Source organism: Nelumbo lutea, chromosome 1 (genome assembly GCF_056320005.1).
Source record: "Nelumbo lutea isolate HS-2025 chromosome 1, American lotus-T2T, whole genome shotgun sequence".
Classification (NCBI taxonomy): domain Eukaryota; kingdom Viridiplantae; phylum Streptophyta; class Magnoliopsida; order Proteales; family Nelumbonaceae; genus Nelumbo; species Nelumbo lutea.
This window is the reverse complement of record NC_142684.1, coordinates 143,682,494-143,698,367: the sequence shown is the minus strand read 5'-3', so window position 1 is coordinate 143,698,367 and position 15,874 is coordinate 143,682,494. Positions and strand designations below refer to the sequence as shown.

At 36.2% G+C, this 15,874-nt stretch overlaps 1 long non-coding RNA gene across 2 annotated transcripts; it reads left to right on the top strand.

The window, feature by feature from the left end:
• The first annotated feature begins 6,089 nt into the window (after positions 1-6,089).
• On the top strand, positions 6,090-13,112 carry LOC148878074 (uncharacterized). Of its 2 annotated transcripts, none has more exons than XR_016101885.1 (5): positions 6,090-6,258; positions 6,450-6,485; positions 7,541-7,622; positions 12,679-12,769; positions 12,864-13,112. It is a non-coding gene; the product is annotated as an uncharacterized LOC148878074 (long non-coding RNA). The 2 variants fall into 2 exon arrangements; XR_016101883.1 differs by having other exon boundaries at positions 6,090-6,345.
• The last annotated feature ends 2,762 nt before the right edge of the window (positions 13,113-15,874 follow it).

The following is a 15,874-nucleotide window of genomic DNA, read 5'->3' as shown; positions in this document are numbered from 1 at the left end:
TCTTTCAACAACAAATCTTACCAGAGTTTAAATCGGATCTTTATGATCAGGATCCAAGTCTAAGCTTAAGAGAGTAAGGGTATGTAGGATAGCTCCGACAACGCCGTGTCCCACATGTGCACCAATTCTCTGCATAGCTAGAAGAACAAGGTCAGCTTTTGTGAGATTAGAATCAGTTGATGTGAAAAATATTCTGTAGAGTGTGTTGAAGGTAATAAGGACCTTCACAGCGCTATATATACAATATCTATACACGCCCTAGCTATTTGATCATCTCGGAAGAATGATCGTTCTCCTCTGAGTAAATAAGTAGCAGAAAGTATTTCCTTCAAAAGCAATTTCTCTTTCTTTACCAAAAAAAGTAACTTCTTTAATTTCCTTCCTAAAATGCTAGCTGTTTCAAAAATATATACTCCTTGTGTGAGAAGAAATATTAGCAGGCTCCTCAATAAATACGGATTTGAGTTTCATTCTATCTATACTATCTATAAAAGAGCAATCCCCTTTTTTTAATATAATTTTTATTGTACATTTTTTTATCTCTTGTCTAAGCATACAATGGGCATAAAAGAGGGCATATATGTCATTTACTCTCCTTTCAGAGACTGTCCACTTATAACTATTGAAAAACTATACCAAATAATTGGCATAAGGCTTTGTTGAGTTGAATTGACTAAGAGATGATACAATTGCTCGTTACGTTCATTAATTTAACTTATGCTACTATATGGTAGGATACTGTAATGAAAAGGAGTGAAGAAAAAAGAACGAAGAAAAGATCATATCGACCTGGGTTTTATTCTATTTTAATTGTACATTTTTTTCACCAACAGGCTAGAAGTACTGGATAGTATATTTTGATTCTTTTGAAAAACGTAACCAAATGTGAACATACAGAAATTAGAGACTATATATCACTATCACTGACGCCTCTTATAATTAATTACCTTCTGTATGTGTAACTTTCTAGCTTTAGAGGCTCTTCAAATCACCAAACCTCAACTTCTTTCCCGGTCATTTGTTTTCGGAAATCAAAACATTTACAATGACAATAAAAATGGAAAGGCATCTCTCCTATCTTTTACCATTCCCTTTTAACTTTTTCTTTTTTGCGTGGGCTGAACTCTGTGGATTCTTTCCGTTTTAATGGCGTTTTGATGGAAAATGCATGCAGCTTCTCAACTTCTTCATAGCCAATTTTGTTCATAACTGCAAATGGGTGGGTGATGTGGGGCTTGGCCGCCTTAAATTAGTAATGTTGCTTGCTTTCCTAACATTTTGTCAAAGAAAGCATTTGATTAATATATTTACATGGCCAGCTTTCAATAACATGGAATACTTTAGTTTAAAGAATTCTTAACAAAATAGTATTGTAACATTTTGTTTGCTGTGGTCCTCAATCATCCACGCCTAGAGGTCCAGACTCCTGTATGTTCCTCGCAAGCTGATTGTGTCTTCTATACTACATGTACAAGTAAAAGTGGGTCCCTCCCATGTCAACCTCAGTGTCACTCTCATCATAAGCCATGCTTTGCTAATAAGTAGTGTAGCATTGGTTCATCAATTATGAAGAGATGAGCTATATATGGTCTTGTGCATGCATATACGTTGCACTGTCAAGAGGAGTGACACTTTCACTTTTAGAAGGGCTAGCCCATGGGCCTACTAAGGATATATAGATCAACGTTAGCATCAGCACATGCTGATACAGTTCATAGGGTTAACGGGACTTGCTAAAAAGTTGTCTTAGACATGGCTTGTAGACATAGGCCAATACATTTTCCTAAAATTTTTATAGTTTGTGTTCCACTAATTGTCAATGGTTTTGATTGATTCTAGTTAGTGACATTGTATTTGCCCACATTTGCCTTTCCAATCTATATAGCTATAATTTTCCTTGGTTGCTCTTTCTGCCTTTGGGTTAAGGGCAAGCTCCAAGAAACACCCCTATATATATATATACTATACTACCTAAGCAAAAGACCAACCCCCCCAATTTTTATAAGTTATGACCAAAGTAACGCTGTTTATTTCATATGTGTGGTGGCCTGGTGGGATTGTATTCTCAAACCCATTGGAACGAACGACCCTAAGGCTTAGTTTGGAAGGAGTACAAATGTAAATATGTAGAGTGGAAAACCTTGTATTTTATATTATTTTGTATGTATTTGTACTGTATATATTTGTATTTACACTATTCCCAAACTGAGCCTAAGTTTCTGTTCAAATAGAGGCCTCAAATGGCCAAAGAAGTAGAGTGGAAAACAAGCCCTTCTCTAGATATCTATAAGGATAACTTGGGTATTTCAAAAAAATTTATTGGTCACATAATGCACACGACAATTCTCAGTCTTTGTAATGCTAACAAAGGATATTTTCTTTTTTGGTATACTTGTGAAAATTTAGCAGGGCATTCGAAAATTTCCACGTAGTAAAGTGACACACCCCCTTTAATTAGCAATGTCTCAGTAGGGAGAAGAGAAAAGCTAATGTGAAATCTCTAATGCAATTCACTTTGTGACTTTTGGCTGTGTTTGGTTGCAATGCAATTTTATTTGCATTAGTACAAATGCATAGGAGTGCAAATGAAAAGAATTTGTATTCTAGTTTAATTTTGTTTTGAGTTTTATCTTATTTTGCTTCAAGTCTTGCTTTATTTCATTTGTATTCAAATCAAATAAAATAATATAAAATTTAAAATAAAAATAAATCATAATTAACACAAAATTTATTTACATCAATACAAATAAATTCGCATTCCAACCAAACACAGCCTTTGACGACATTTTTTGAATTTGAATCTTGGAATAGAGCCATACTATTACTATTTATGTGGAAGTCGCCCTCTTTTACGGGACAAGGGAAAAAACTCAGCCTCTAACGAACGTGGAATCCGGTGTCATAATGGAAAATGTATTATACCAATACAAAAGGGGCTGTGTGATCACACACTCCATTCGCATATCATCAATTTCCAAGCCCATGATCCGAGTGGGAAGGTGAGAATCGAACGCAACTCTGATAAATGTCTCATCATGAGAAGTGAATTTCAACAAGGGGGAAAGGACCCTTTCCAGAAAAGTTGACCCGGATCCAACCAGGTCAGGTCATCCATGCCCGATCAAACATTCAAACGAATTGGGCCCATCTGCTAGAAATCTTCGGGGTCAAGTCAATTATTATATCACAGTATGATTGCCTTCGGGGCAACTATGGAATATCATCTTCAGTCAATTGCGTGTAGGGTTTCTGAGGAGATTGAAGATGTACGGCGTACAGACTAATAGTCTACCAGGACCATTATAGAGAAGGATGGTGGTAGCAGCCTTATAAATTCCGAATTTTAAATTGTCAGAAAAAGGTGGAGTTAATGACAAAGCCGCAATGAATCGTCAGGCCCAGCCCATATTCTATGGATGTAATAAAATTGAAAGCACCACCGTAAGCATTAAGCAAGCAACTCCAGCATGCCAGAAAGTAATTACAATATTCTTTGAACAGGGAAATGATCTTCTCAGCTCGTTATTGACGAGGAATATGTTTTATTTCCAAGTATATAAGATTTCAACTATTTAACATGGACCTGGATTCAAAAAGTCAGGCTTGATCCGTATAAAAATCGAATTGGGTCAACTTGGGCCAGCCCGAATTACACCCCCACCATAAAAGTTGATACTTAAAAATGGTGAAGGTGGGGTGGTAAAGGCGGTAGCCGGCTAGCTTGTTCGGTGGCGGTGGATATTAATGAATAATGGTGTTGGCAGTGACAATTGCTGAGTAGTGGTCTACACTGGTAGTGGCAGTGAAGAAGAGGCTGTGGCGGTGGTGGTGGTGGTGGCAGAGGAAAAGGTGCCAGTTAGCTAGCTGTCGACAGATGACAAGTGGAGGTAATGGTGGAGCGCGGTTGACTACATTAACGGTCAAATTGAGTGTTGTCAGAGTTGTAAAAATGGATACATGCATTAATAGTTTAATACTCTATACGCCCATCCTATTAGTTACCTGTTTTTTTTTTTTTAAATATGAATCAGCTTAATAATACATTTTAATTAGAATGGTTTCTTCCTCCTTTTCTTTTCTTTTTTTTTTTTTTTTCTTTTAACTTCTTTGTATTTTTATTCAAATAGTTTTATTGCATGTGGGTCTATTAAACGAGCTCAAATTTGCGCCCAACTGCGTCCCACTTGCACATCTCATGGGAAATGTTTTCAATAATACATAGGATATGCAGTGGGAAGCAGATGTAATCTCCTATTAAATTCATTATAACGTCTTTATCCAGTCCGGTTCTGCCAATACCGAATAAATGAATGTGATGGTTGCAGCTGCTGACATATATCATTTTTACAGAAAACGAAGTCATATGGGCGTAATAGAAGATTCGTTGTTAAACAACGATACCTATTTAATTGGGTGTTTTAAAAAAAAGGTAAAATACAAAAATCTTTCCTGAAGTTTCTCAATACCTCTTTTGAATTTTTGTGAAACTCAAAAAAAAACCTCCCTTCTATTATTGATCTAGACTGAAAACTTATACATTTACAAAATTTCCCCTAAAACGTCATTTAAAGAAATCATTAAATATCATATTTGCCCTGAGTAACATCTCCTAATTTCCCTCATTCATACTAACAAATAAACACAAGCTAGCTACAACCATGGCCATCATACCACTTTCATTCTAATGAAAGAGGGAATCCTCAACTGAATTTGTGTATTTTCATTTGAACGAATTCTTTTTCCCACATAAACCCAAACATCTGCCATCTAAAAGATATATCAGAATACCTTTATTGTTGATGCCACGCATATGCACCTTCAGAATTTTAGAATCTTCAATCCATTTGTTGTTTAGGGCTAACCGCTACTCAGCAATTTTACTTTGTTTTTTATTTTTCGAACTTCAAAAAGGCAATTAGGGCTCTGATGATAATTGATAAAGTCAATATGAACTGATCAGTTAGTCATTGTAATCAATATTAAATGCAAATGGATAATTTGACTAATTTTCTGTGCAAAGAACCCAAAACATAGACAGAAAATGGTGTATCTCCTCAGTAAAATGGTGACTTGACAAACTAGAAGATGGCTCTTTATCTGTTGTTAGAGATCACAAGGCAAAGTTATAACAAAAGCATTGTCTTTACTCTGGACTTCAAATCTAAAACTTGTATCAGAAACAGAGAGATTGATGCTCATCAAACAATGATTCTGATATAGTTATATAAACTGTTTGGACCCTAGGAAATTAATTACCTAGGTGTTGCATAAACATTCAAAATTCTCTTTAGTGTTCAGAAGAATTGAGATAGTGGCTAAGAAAGAATAATAAGGTTTGGACTTTGAAGCCATAGTTACAATTTTAGCACCTTCCTTAACTAACGCTTCATCAAAGCTAATCATTGCAATATGGAATTGAAGTTTGGGTACTTTGATCATAGAATGTGCTTCCATTCTCCAATGCTCTTTTGGCCTTTGAGGTTGCAGCAGTGTGGCTCTAAAACACTGATAATATGGTAAAAATTGAAGCGCTTTTGTAATTCAAACAACGAATTTAGAGCTGCATGGGTTCTTGAATCATCACCATGTTAGTTTTGCCAAGTGACGCTGGTGCAACCTCCTATTTCTTTCTTTCTTTCTTTCTCAGTTATCACATCAAAGAGAGTTCTAATTCTAAATGTGGGTATTATATGTTTAAAATTGAAATATGGAACTAAGTTATTCCATTATCTTTGAGAGTTGGACAGGGTCATTACTTTTTTAAGTCAATAAAAACGCAAATTGATTGATATGAACTCTTAAATTATGCTTGTGTTTTTATCTGTAGAAGAGAAGAAATTATTTATGGTAAGCATGACCTCGCATGACCTGATGCCATGCAAAAAAAAAAAAAAAAAAAAAACGATGTAAGGCGGCGGTCTAGCTGGCGGTCCCAGTGACCACCGCTACAAAGAGGGACAAGGCGGCGTTCACTTGAGGACCGCCACCTACAAAACTAAAATGAAAAAAGTGAAACTTGGGCGGCGGTTTTTACACTTGGACCGAACTTTGAACCGGTCTAAATAACTTGCCTATAGATCTAAAAAGCAAAATCCATTTCAAGACTCCCGCTCTCTTGCTTCCCGCCCTCAACTTTTCTATGGAGAAGCCGACTGAAATAGTTTTGACGAAGAAGGGATCTCTCTCTCAAAATCTTCTTCTATAATTGCTGCAATGGAGGGTAAGATCGATCTTCTTCTATAGTTGCTGCAGTGAAGGGTAAGATCGATATCTCTCCCTCTCTCAAAATCTTCTTTCTTCTTCACTTTTTCATTCCACAACAGGCAAATAGTGGCTGCGATGAAGGTTAATCTCTGTCTTTATGACTCTGTCTCTCTTTTTCTCTCAATCTTGTTCTTCTTCACATTTTCGCAGTTGATTCAATTTGTTTGTGATTTCTCCCATTTCAGGGCATAAAATGGTGAAGGGCAACATACACAGTTAAGGTACATCCGACCTCATCCACCTCTGTTCATTCTAGGGCATTTTCTTTAACATAAATATATTTTTCGTTTTGGATTTTTCGTTCCACTAAAGATTGTTGGATTACTTGGATTAGCATCACAAAATAGGTGTTCATTGTTCAATCTAGGTAAAACCCTATTTTGATAGACTATGGTTAAACATTTGAAAACCATGAAGCCCAATAAAAACATTTTCTGGTTATGTCCGTTGATTTTGGTCTGTTTTGGCTGCTAATAAATTCCTGACAGCAGAGAGTATATAAGATCGTCTGTGCTATGATTTCATGAAGGAATGGAAACAAGTGCTCTACTTAACAGCTTGGTTGGCAACTTTTCTCTCCTCCATTTGTGTGGCATGGCCAACCCAGACAAAAACCTCAGCAGCACAATCCAGTAAATAGCATTGGTTGTTCTCCAACATTGATTTTGAAAGTGCACCATCCACTGGCGTCACCTGACCATTAGTAATGCTACAGTAACTAGAAATTTCATGTTAGTATCATATGTTGACTAATTACACACTTCATGGGGCACATAATTTCAGGATACTATCATTATTAGGATCCCCCTTTGGTTTATATAAATATTAGAACTATAGAAGATAAACTACCAGCAAGGTTATTTTTTGGAAATACCTGTAAAGTTTTCTTATAATTACTGATTTGATCTCTGTCCTGAGCTCTAGAAGATATTGTTCTAACTCACTTTACTTGCATTCATTTGATCTCTGTCACAAGCTTTAGCTCTAGATGAGAAGATTACAGTCCTCTGTCCGTGTGAGCTTTGTTGTGAGAGAACCCCTCATTTTCCCTCGCTCCTTTTTCTAATTATATATAAATTCTGTTCTCCTCTCTAACTACGACGGCATAAAATGGAGCAATATCAAACCTGAAATCCATTCCAATGGATATGGATAATCACAAAAGAAAAAGATCCATATTTCAAAATATGATATTAGTCTTACTTTCATTTCTAAGGCAACTTGGTTTGTATGAAACTCACAAAGTTATTTATGCGCTTGTTTTTGCTAATTACAGAACCATTGATAGCTTGGCACTTGTCTATGGTAAGGGAAGGCTAACATGCTTCCTTGGTGATCCAAAGTTGATCATTGATGTGGTAAGTTCATCCGTGCTATATATATCCAATTAGGAGTCCAATTAATAGAACATACTATAAAAAGAAGACAAGAGAAATCCAATTAGGAGTCCATTAAAATGATTGACTAAAAGTAAAAGATGCACAAAAGGAAAAAAAGCACAATATCTATGTTGATATGCACTCAATACCAATGTGTAAATGTAGTTGACTGCTGACATAACAGGTATTCATTTTTAAATGGTCCAATACTAACCAGGATCATGGAAAAAACTGTTAAAAGCAAGCATGGAGAGAGCTTTGTCATCAATGTCTTCCCAGAGGAAGAGAACCTCCTTTGCAGGGCTAGAATTGTCTCAGCATCTGCTATTTGAGTGGTGGGAAATTCAGAATCTTTGAGGCATGAAATGAGGGCATCTATGGCTTCTTCACAATATATACTCATCCTTCTTGTCTCCACCTAGACAAATAAACCAGCTAGACATTAATTTACAATTATCAATTTGTTTATCAGCAGTAGGGGCCATTGCTTGGTGCAAAGGTAAAATCTCAGGCTGGAAAGCATGAGAAAACTGATTTGGGTTCGAAGATAAAATCTCAGGTTGGAAAGCATGAGAAAACTGATTTGAGTCTAAGAGCCGCTTTGCACAAAAAAAATGCCAAAGTTTAGGCTTGTATCCAGTCTAGCCTTCCCAAGACCCGGGTAACTGGGAGCAACAGTGGGTAACAAAAAGGGCCATTATCTAATGTTGGTCCCAGTTATATGGGGTCTAGGAGGGGTAGAGTGGAGACAGACCTAACCTTTGGCTTCTTTGTTGGCAGTGTCCACTCTCAGACTTGAACCCGTGCTCTCACACTTGTTGGCTTGAAATTATACCATTACATGGATCAATGGCCCCAAGGACAACACGTTCATCCTTCATGATACAAAGAAGCTGCTCATTGAATGTCTTCCTGGGGAGAAGATAAACCATACAGGTTATTGTCACCAATCAACAGTGATTTAAGGAAACTATTTTTTTTCATGAAAGGATGAACTTATAATGTGCATCTCCTGGCCTGATTGTTAGGAGAAAATGGTTATAAACTAATTTGTAGTATGTACTACCACTTGAATCTTTTAAGCATGTCCTTATTGAATGACAGGAAACTCAGGTCAAATAGAAAATTAGTGCATCTTCTAAAAAATCAATAGCAATTTGCAAAGGAACATTAACTGGTTCTTAGTTCATTAGCACTGCTATTAAATCATTTAACTTACTCTATCTTCTAGGACAAAATGACCAAAAGACTTTTCATGTATTTTGGCTGGTTTGTTGTATGGGAAGTTGTTTGTTTTTTTGGTTCTCTCAGGTGACTTATAGTCACCTTGTAATTTTCTTCTTTTTTTAAAGAAAATTTTCTTTTATTATCAAAAAATAGGACTCTACATGTATTTCACTATCTCCTTCCTTGTAATTGTAGTATTTGACTGTTAATTCTAAATCCGTATATATGTAGAAGACTTATGCCCAATATTTCTGTACTTCAGTTTTTTGAAAGATTAAAGACTTTTACAATGCATAAAGCTTAAAACAGAAGACATTATGTGCTTAGCAAATTAAAAGGGGATATTGCCTATGTGGTTCTGAAGACCACCTACATTTTCCTTCAAGGATTAAGTGGTTTCTAAGATATTTCTCTCCAGTTGCAAGGGATTGCATGGTTTAGACCTTATCCTTCACATTTCAACTGAATAGCAGTAAGCAATATCAACATGTTTCAATTTTCTTTGGCATTATAGGTGAATACTCTATCTTGTATTTTGGTCATTGGAGACGTTTTCAGCAAGTACTTGTAGTACATGTGTAGATGGTGATATGTATAATATTATAGGATCCTTTTCTTTGTGTTTCTATATTTTAGCTAATGCTATTATTCCATTAGTCACTACTGTATTGCATGATGAGTTGGAAGAGTTGCAAAATTTGTTGGAAAGCCAGCTGTTGTAGTATTTGGTATGGGCTACGTCACAAACTCCGCCATCGTCCCAGTTTTGATTGGAAAGGTTTGCAGAATTGCTTACTTTAGATAAAATCATACTTTAGGTTCATTATCCCCTGGAAATTGTGCTCTAGTAGTTAGAAATTATGCCTTTACTCATGTTGAACATCTACAGGGAGGGTTGATAATTAGTGATTCTTTGAATTACAATTCAACTGTCAATGGTTCTCGAGGATTAGGATCCACAACAAAAAGTCAAGAATTTTCACTTTTTCAGTCAAAACCCTAAACCCATCTCAGATTTTCCCTGACCCAAAGAAGTTAGAAGTTTGAACTACACTTATTCATGCTTCGAGAAAACTTCTTGTTAGACAATGTATGCCCTTAGTTCCAATCAGAATGATGTAACTTATGTCATTTAATGAATAAAATATATATTTGATTCATGTTATTGTGGTGTATTTCTGTGTAATACCCTTAAACTGGACACTTATGAGGTTTATGTTAGTTTATAATGTTCACAACTGTTGGATAAGTTTGGGGAGATTTATCTTGCTAAGGCTGACATTGATGTGTTGCCAAGTTGGTTGGGGTGGCATGTCTCAGTTGCCAAGATAAGACTTGAGGTACATACAGTGTAGGTTTAATTTGAAACCTTGAACTGGACCAGAATTCTAGTGTTGCCCTAGACCTTGGTGATAAGTGGGCAAAACTGGAATGTTACACCTGACCCCTAGACTCGATTATAATACTATATTAGGTGCCAGATTTGATCGTCTTTGATGTGTCAATTAGTGAGATCCTTAGAGAGGGTTAAAACCTGAATATGTTGAGACAATTTGAGAATTCATCTGAGTAGGTGATCATAGTGACATGATCAACTCATTTGTTGGACAAAGGTAATGATTGGGGATGCATTTTCTCTGATGGAAACCAAAACTGTCGGCAGTTGATTTCAATCGATAAAATTTGTTTTTGCAAAATATATTTATATAAATATATCAAAATGTTTGCAAAAGGTTTTAATTCTCGGGATCTATGTGAATAGAGAGTGCAACATTGTTCTTTGCAGTCGAAGGAGGGGTCTTCTATTGTTGGGCAATGTATGATTATTATGGGTTGAGAGGTTAAGTGTAAGACCATTGAGGGTTATACCTGATAGGCTAATCTTGTATCTACCAATAGTTCCTGGGTTTTTATAAGGTGACTTGGCCCAGAGACCATTTAGTGTAAGTGTTGGGCTCATTAAGAGTCAATGTGATGGGCTTCAGGGGGTTCATTGTCTTTTCAGTGAATTTGGCCAGGCTTCGTAATAGAGGTTGAGTTGAATCCATGTGGCTAATGTGTAGATCAATGTTTGAGTCTCACGTCATATAAAGAAGCCTAACTGGGCAATAGTTTGGAAGTATTCTGAGCACTTAGACTTATTGGGCCTAAAGCCCATTTCGATTTGGTCTAATTTGATTAGTTAAATAAGGGGGCGGATCTGGGATTAAATTAGTAGATAGGATATGGTTTTATTCCTATCCACTCAGAGAGTCTAGATTCAAATAAGGATTTGGATCTATAAACCTCCTAATGAGATTAAGAGAGAATTGATATAATCTATCGATAAGATAAGGTTTTATCCTTATCACTTAAAGAGAGCTCCTTATCCAAATACAGATTTGAATTAGGAAACTTTTAATGAGATTATGAGCTCTCTTTAAGCCTATAAAAGGAGGGGGCGAACCATTCAGCCCATCCCAGAATCCAGAGATCAGATCTCAAATAACACAGAGAAGACAACAACAGTGTGACTGCACCATCTTCTCTTTGCGTCCTCCTCCAGTTGCCGCTATATTGCCAATTTGATCTCCATTGTAAGAGCGATCAAGAACAGTCTTTGGAGAAAGGCTGATCAAAAATCATGTTCACTGCTTCAATCGGATTCTTGCTAAAGAATTCGATTCGTTGGACGGACCCTGCTGATTTTGTTCCACCATTCGTTGTGTCATCTTTAGTGGGAGCAGTCTTCGGAGTTTTTTCTTTGGGTGTGAACACATTCGTTGGGAGATATTGCATATTCGTATCAAGTATATCCCTCTTCTACTGAATTTGTTCAGATCTAGTTTAGTTCTTGGTTTAAGATTGATTTTTGAAAAATAGTTTTCTAAAACATGGAATGTGATTCCTAGATGGGAGAGAGAAAATTTTTGAAATTTTGCCCTACCTTTTTGCATGGTTCGGCCATCCATATGATGGAACTCTCATCCCTTCACTTTTAAGATTTAAGGGGTAGTTGTCAAAGTTGTGATATTTTTTTCAACAAAAGAAAGTGAATAAAATTAAGAATAGATGATGCCTAACCTTGTTCAGGCATGTTTTTTTCCCAATTCTCCATATCTCAATTGAACTAGAAAGCACTAAACAGTGGTGTCTATCAAACCCTCTTCTTATGAAAGTGAATACTAGAAAGAAATGTGGAGAAGAGGATTTTCCTTGCCTTAGGAGAAGTGTTTTTTAAAAGATGAAAATAGGTTTGACTTTGCACCTTACACACACACACACATACATATATATATATATATATATATATATATTTGTACTCTTAAACTGAGCCTTGGAATGAGTACAAATACAAATATATACTGTTCAAATACATACAAAATACAAGGCTTTGCATTCTATCTTTATCAGTAAGTTTTGAAAGAGCTGGTTGGAAGTGCAAGCATCTTTCCTTGGTACCAAAGCTACTGTTATAAAGAATGTATTGGCAATAATGCCCACCATTACCTATCTCTGCTTAAAGTTCTAGCCTCCATGAATGATATGACTAGAAAAGATTCAATTCTGTAATGTCAAATAAAAGAGAAGGTAAGATTCGATAGTGCTTAGAAGAATTAGGGTTGAGTAAAGCTATTTTGGGAAAGTGGCATTGGAAGTTTGGGTCGAAAAGGGAAGTTTTATGTATAAGGTATTGATCCGCAAGTATAGGTTGGCCTGATTTGAATGGGATTCTAGGACTCTTGCATGTAGTTGTGTGTTTCATGTTTTGAAAGTTGTAATAAGCTTTTATTTTCCATTAGTTGAATGAACTATTTTATATTTGCAGATTTTCTATATTTAGATTTGTTCAAGACTTTATTGTCTCAATTCCAAGGATATTTCTGTTAACAAACACTTCCAAGATTGGAAATGAGCAGGTATTTTTCTGATGCAACAGGTTTCATATAGTTCCTTTGTTTATTTATTGAAGTTATGTAGTTCTGATGCAGTCTATTGGACATTTTGGTTCAGGTTATAATTTATGCAGTGCTGTATTTAAAGCTGAGAGGAGCTTGGATGTCTGTTGGAGTTAATCAGGAGAATAAAGCACAAAGATGATTAGATATCTTAAATTATGATAGAAGTGGAAAGAAAGGAAGATGTGTTATATTATTTGACAAATTGAATTTTTTTTTAAGTCCTTGTATTTTTTATGTCAATTAGATATTGTATTTGAACAATTCTTTTGGAAATAATAATAATTAGTTTTTTAATTTAATACATTAATTTTGTTTGAAATTACATTTTTATTTAAGTTATTTTTAATTATCATGAGATTTTCACTAAGCAAGTATTGAAGTGATGAATTAATAAAAAGTCCTAGTGCAAAAAAAAAAAAAAAACAAAATTGGAAGTGCCTAAGCCCAGTGGAGAAGCTGTTGACAATGGTGTCGGGTGCCAAGTGGCAAGAGATAGGTAGTAAAATGGTACAAGTCATATGGTGATGAATAGTCTCAAATCTCAATAACATCTTCGTGATGCATGGTTGACGGTGACCGCCGGTAGTGCCGGATTGCCACTCCTTTGTATATCTAACCTATGCTCGTTTTTTATATTAATGAAATAGCGTAACTGAAAGAAAATTGCACCTACTACCTCGCGTGGTTGATTAGTCTTGACACTGGCTTGTCTGAAAAAACCCCAAAACAAGTAATTTTATATGTGCAATTGTCGCTGCCGAAAGTCAATCCACTTCGCTCGCTTTCACATTTGCATTGTCCCCCTTGCCAAAATCTGAAAATAAAATAAAATATTTCTTCATCTCATTTTTCCGTAAGTGTGCCTGTGGCTGTGGATGTATGTGGTTGTTCATATTGTTGGGCCACACCTGACACCCCTTTTCAACTTTCTTTTTACTATAGAATGATCCGAGAGGAAGCTGTTTTTTGAAGAAAAAAGGGGATTTCCATCATTCAATTTGTTTTTTTCCAAATGGGAAATAAAATCTCGAGAATTGACTTCCATTTTTAAGCGCAAGTTTTGTTTTCCTGTGCCTATTAAGAGCATGAAATTCTTATTTTTCTGTTCCTAGAGAATTGAAAATAGTTACGCATTGTGTTGTCTTCCACATACATGTGTGTGTTTGTTTGTGTACTCTTCTCATTTTGGTGATTTTGTGTGCATTTTGTCTTGTATAATTGTATTTTGCTTCAGTAAATTGGCTCTTCACCTGTCAATGTACATTGGAGTTCTGTCTCTATAATTCCGCACTTTTCGGTAGAAGAAAGGAAAATGAGGTCTATTTGATCAACTGGTCATCAGTCACATCGATTTCTTTTTCTCCTCTTGCGTATTTTATAGTTGACATAAGTTTCTGGCTAAAATTATTGTGTTAGAATTTAATATCTACGAAAAAAAAGAGTGCAATCAATATCGTAATCAACAGAAGAAAACAGTAGGCCGTTGATGTGAGAAAATATTTGCTGCTATTTATTAGGGGTACCCCAACTGGAGAAAACATTACCAGAAAAACTCAACGACCGGATGTAGAAAAAGAAGAAAAAAAAAAAAAAAAGAAAGAAACAGCATACCAGGAAGGAAATTTTTTCTTCCAGAAAATAAGCGTGTATAACATGGCTCGTTGGTGTGTTAACTGGTTGTGAAATCGAATATTAATGGTGTATGACACCAAATGCCCAAAAATAAAAGTTCAATATCACAAGCATAATCGACACACTTACCAGAGATGTACTTGTAATCGACATGTTCAGTTGTTTCAGATCTGTCTTACGTACCCACTATATATGGTCGGCATTCTTCCCTTGGATCAATCTTAAACTCTCGAGCTAACCACCCTTTCGGTGAAATCAGCTTCAGTCAGTGCAACGCTCATTCGAACACTGTTTGAACAGTCTTTATAGCTTGTATAGGAAACATCTCCATACTTCTATGCTTTATTTGCATTGACTGAATCCGATTTCTCCTTCAGTACTCTTGCCACAATCCTAAACTGCAAGATAAACCCAACCCCTAAACCTCATCCCCTTGCTTACCTGCTACTTGTATGTCCTACCTACTGATGAGCATATATGTAATTTAGGTTGGTACTCCCCAAGAGCCATATCTCAGCATGAAACACTAATCACAAAAACGGTGGTCAAATATAGAAAAAAGAGCTTAACGTCAAACAACATTAATCACAGTCATGAATATGCGGGAATAGTAATCACAATCATAAATACAGCCATGTATACACAAGAATGATAGTCATAAACTGATAAGGAACGATGAATCGAGCTACAAATCTTATAAAATTTTAGCATCCTAACCTCTAGAACAGTTAGAGTAAGGTTGGGAACAAAACTGAGCTTAAAGGGAAAGGGGTGGTCTCTCCTTTCGCCAAATGGCAGTACAGCCATAATCCTACTTTGTTGTAGGGGTGAGCAAAAAGAAGCGAAAAACCGAACTGACCGAATATTCTGACCGAAACCGAACGGCCGCTGACCAACTGTCTCACCTCACTCTCTATTGATTTGTTCCAGTGTTTTGTGTTATGTGTTCTACTATTATCTCTCTAAGATTCATCTTCTTCTTCCCCAACGGCTAGACCTACCGATGGGCGAGCCTCCGAAGTCCGACTGACGGTGTCTCTCTCTCAGTGAGTGACAGCGTCTCTCATCAATCAACAGATCTCTCTATCTTTCTCACTCTCAAACTCAACCTTCACTCTCTCGCATCTCCTCTCAAATCTCAATCTCTCATCTCTCAGTTATAGTCTCTCTCTCTCTCACTCGAAGACTCAGTGTTCACTCAAATCTCAAGCATTCAATGTTCACTCTCTCTCAGAAGTTAGACCATCGGTTAGACGACTACTTAGTCTCTTCTCTCTCCATAACAAGCCAACAACCACCAAGTCACCAACCGGCATCCGGAAAATCGACAACCAGTCTGACACTGTCAAATTGCCACCTCTCACTACACCTCTTTTGTGGCTTTTATGGTAAGATGCAACTAAGATTTGTAATTCCTTCATGTCACACAGT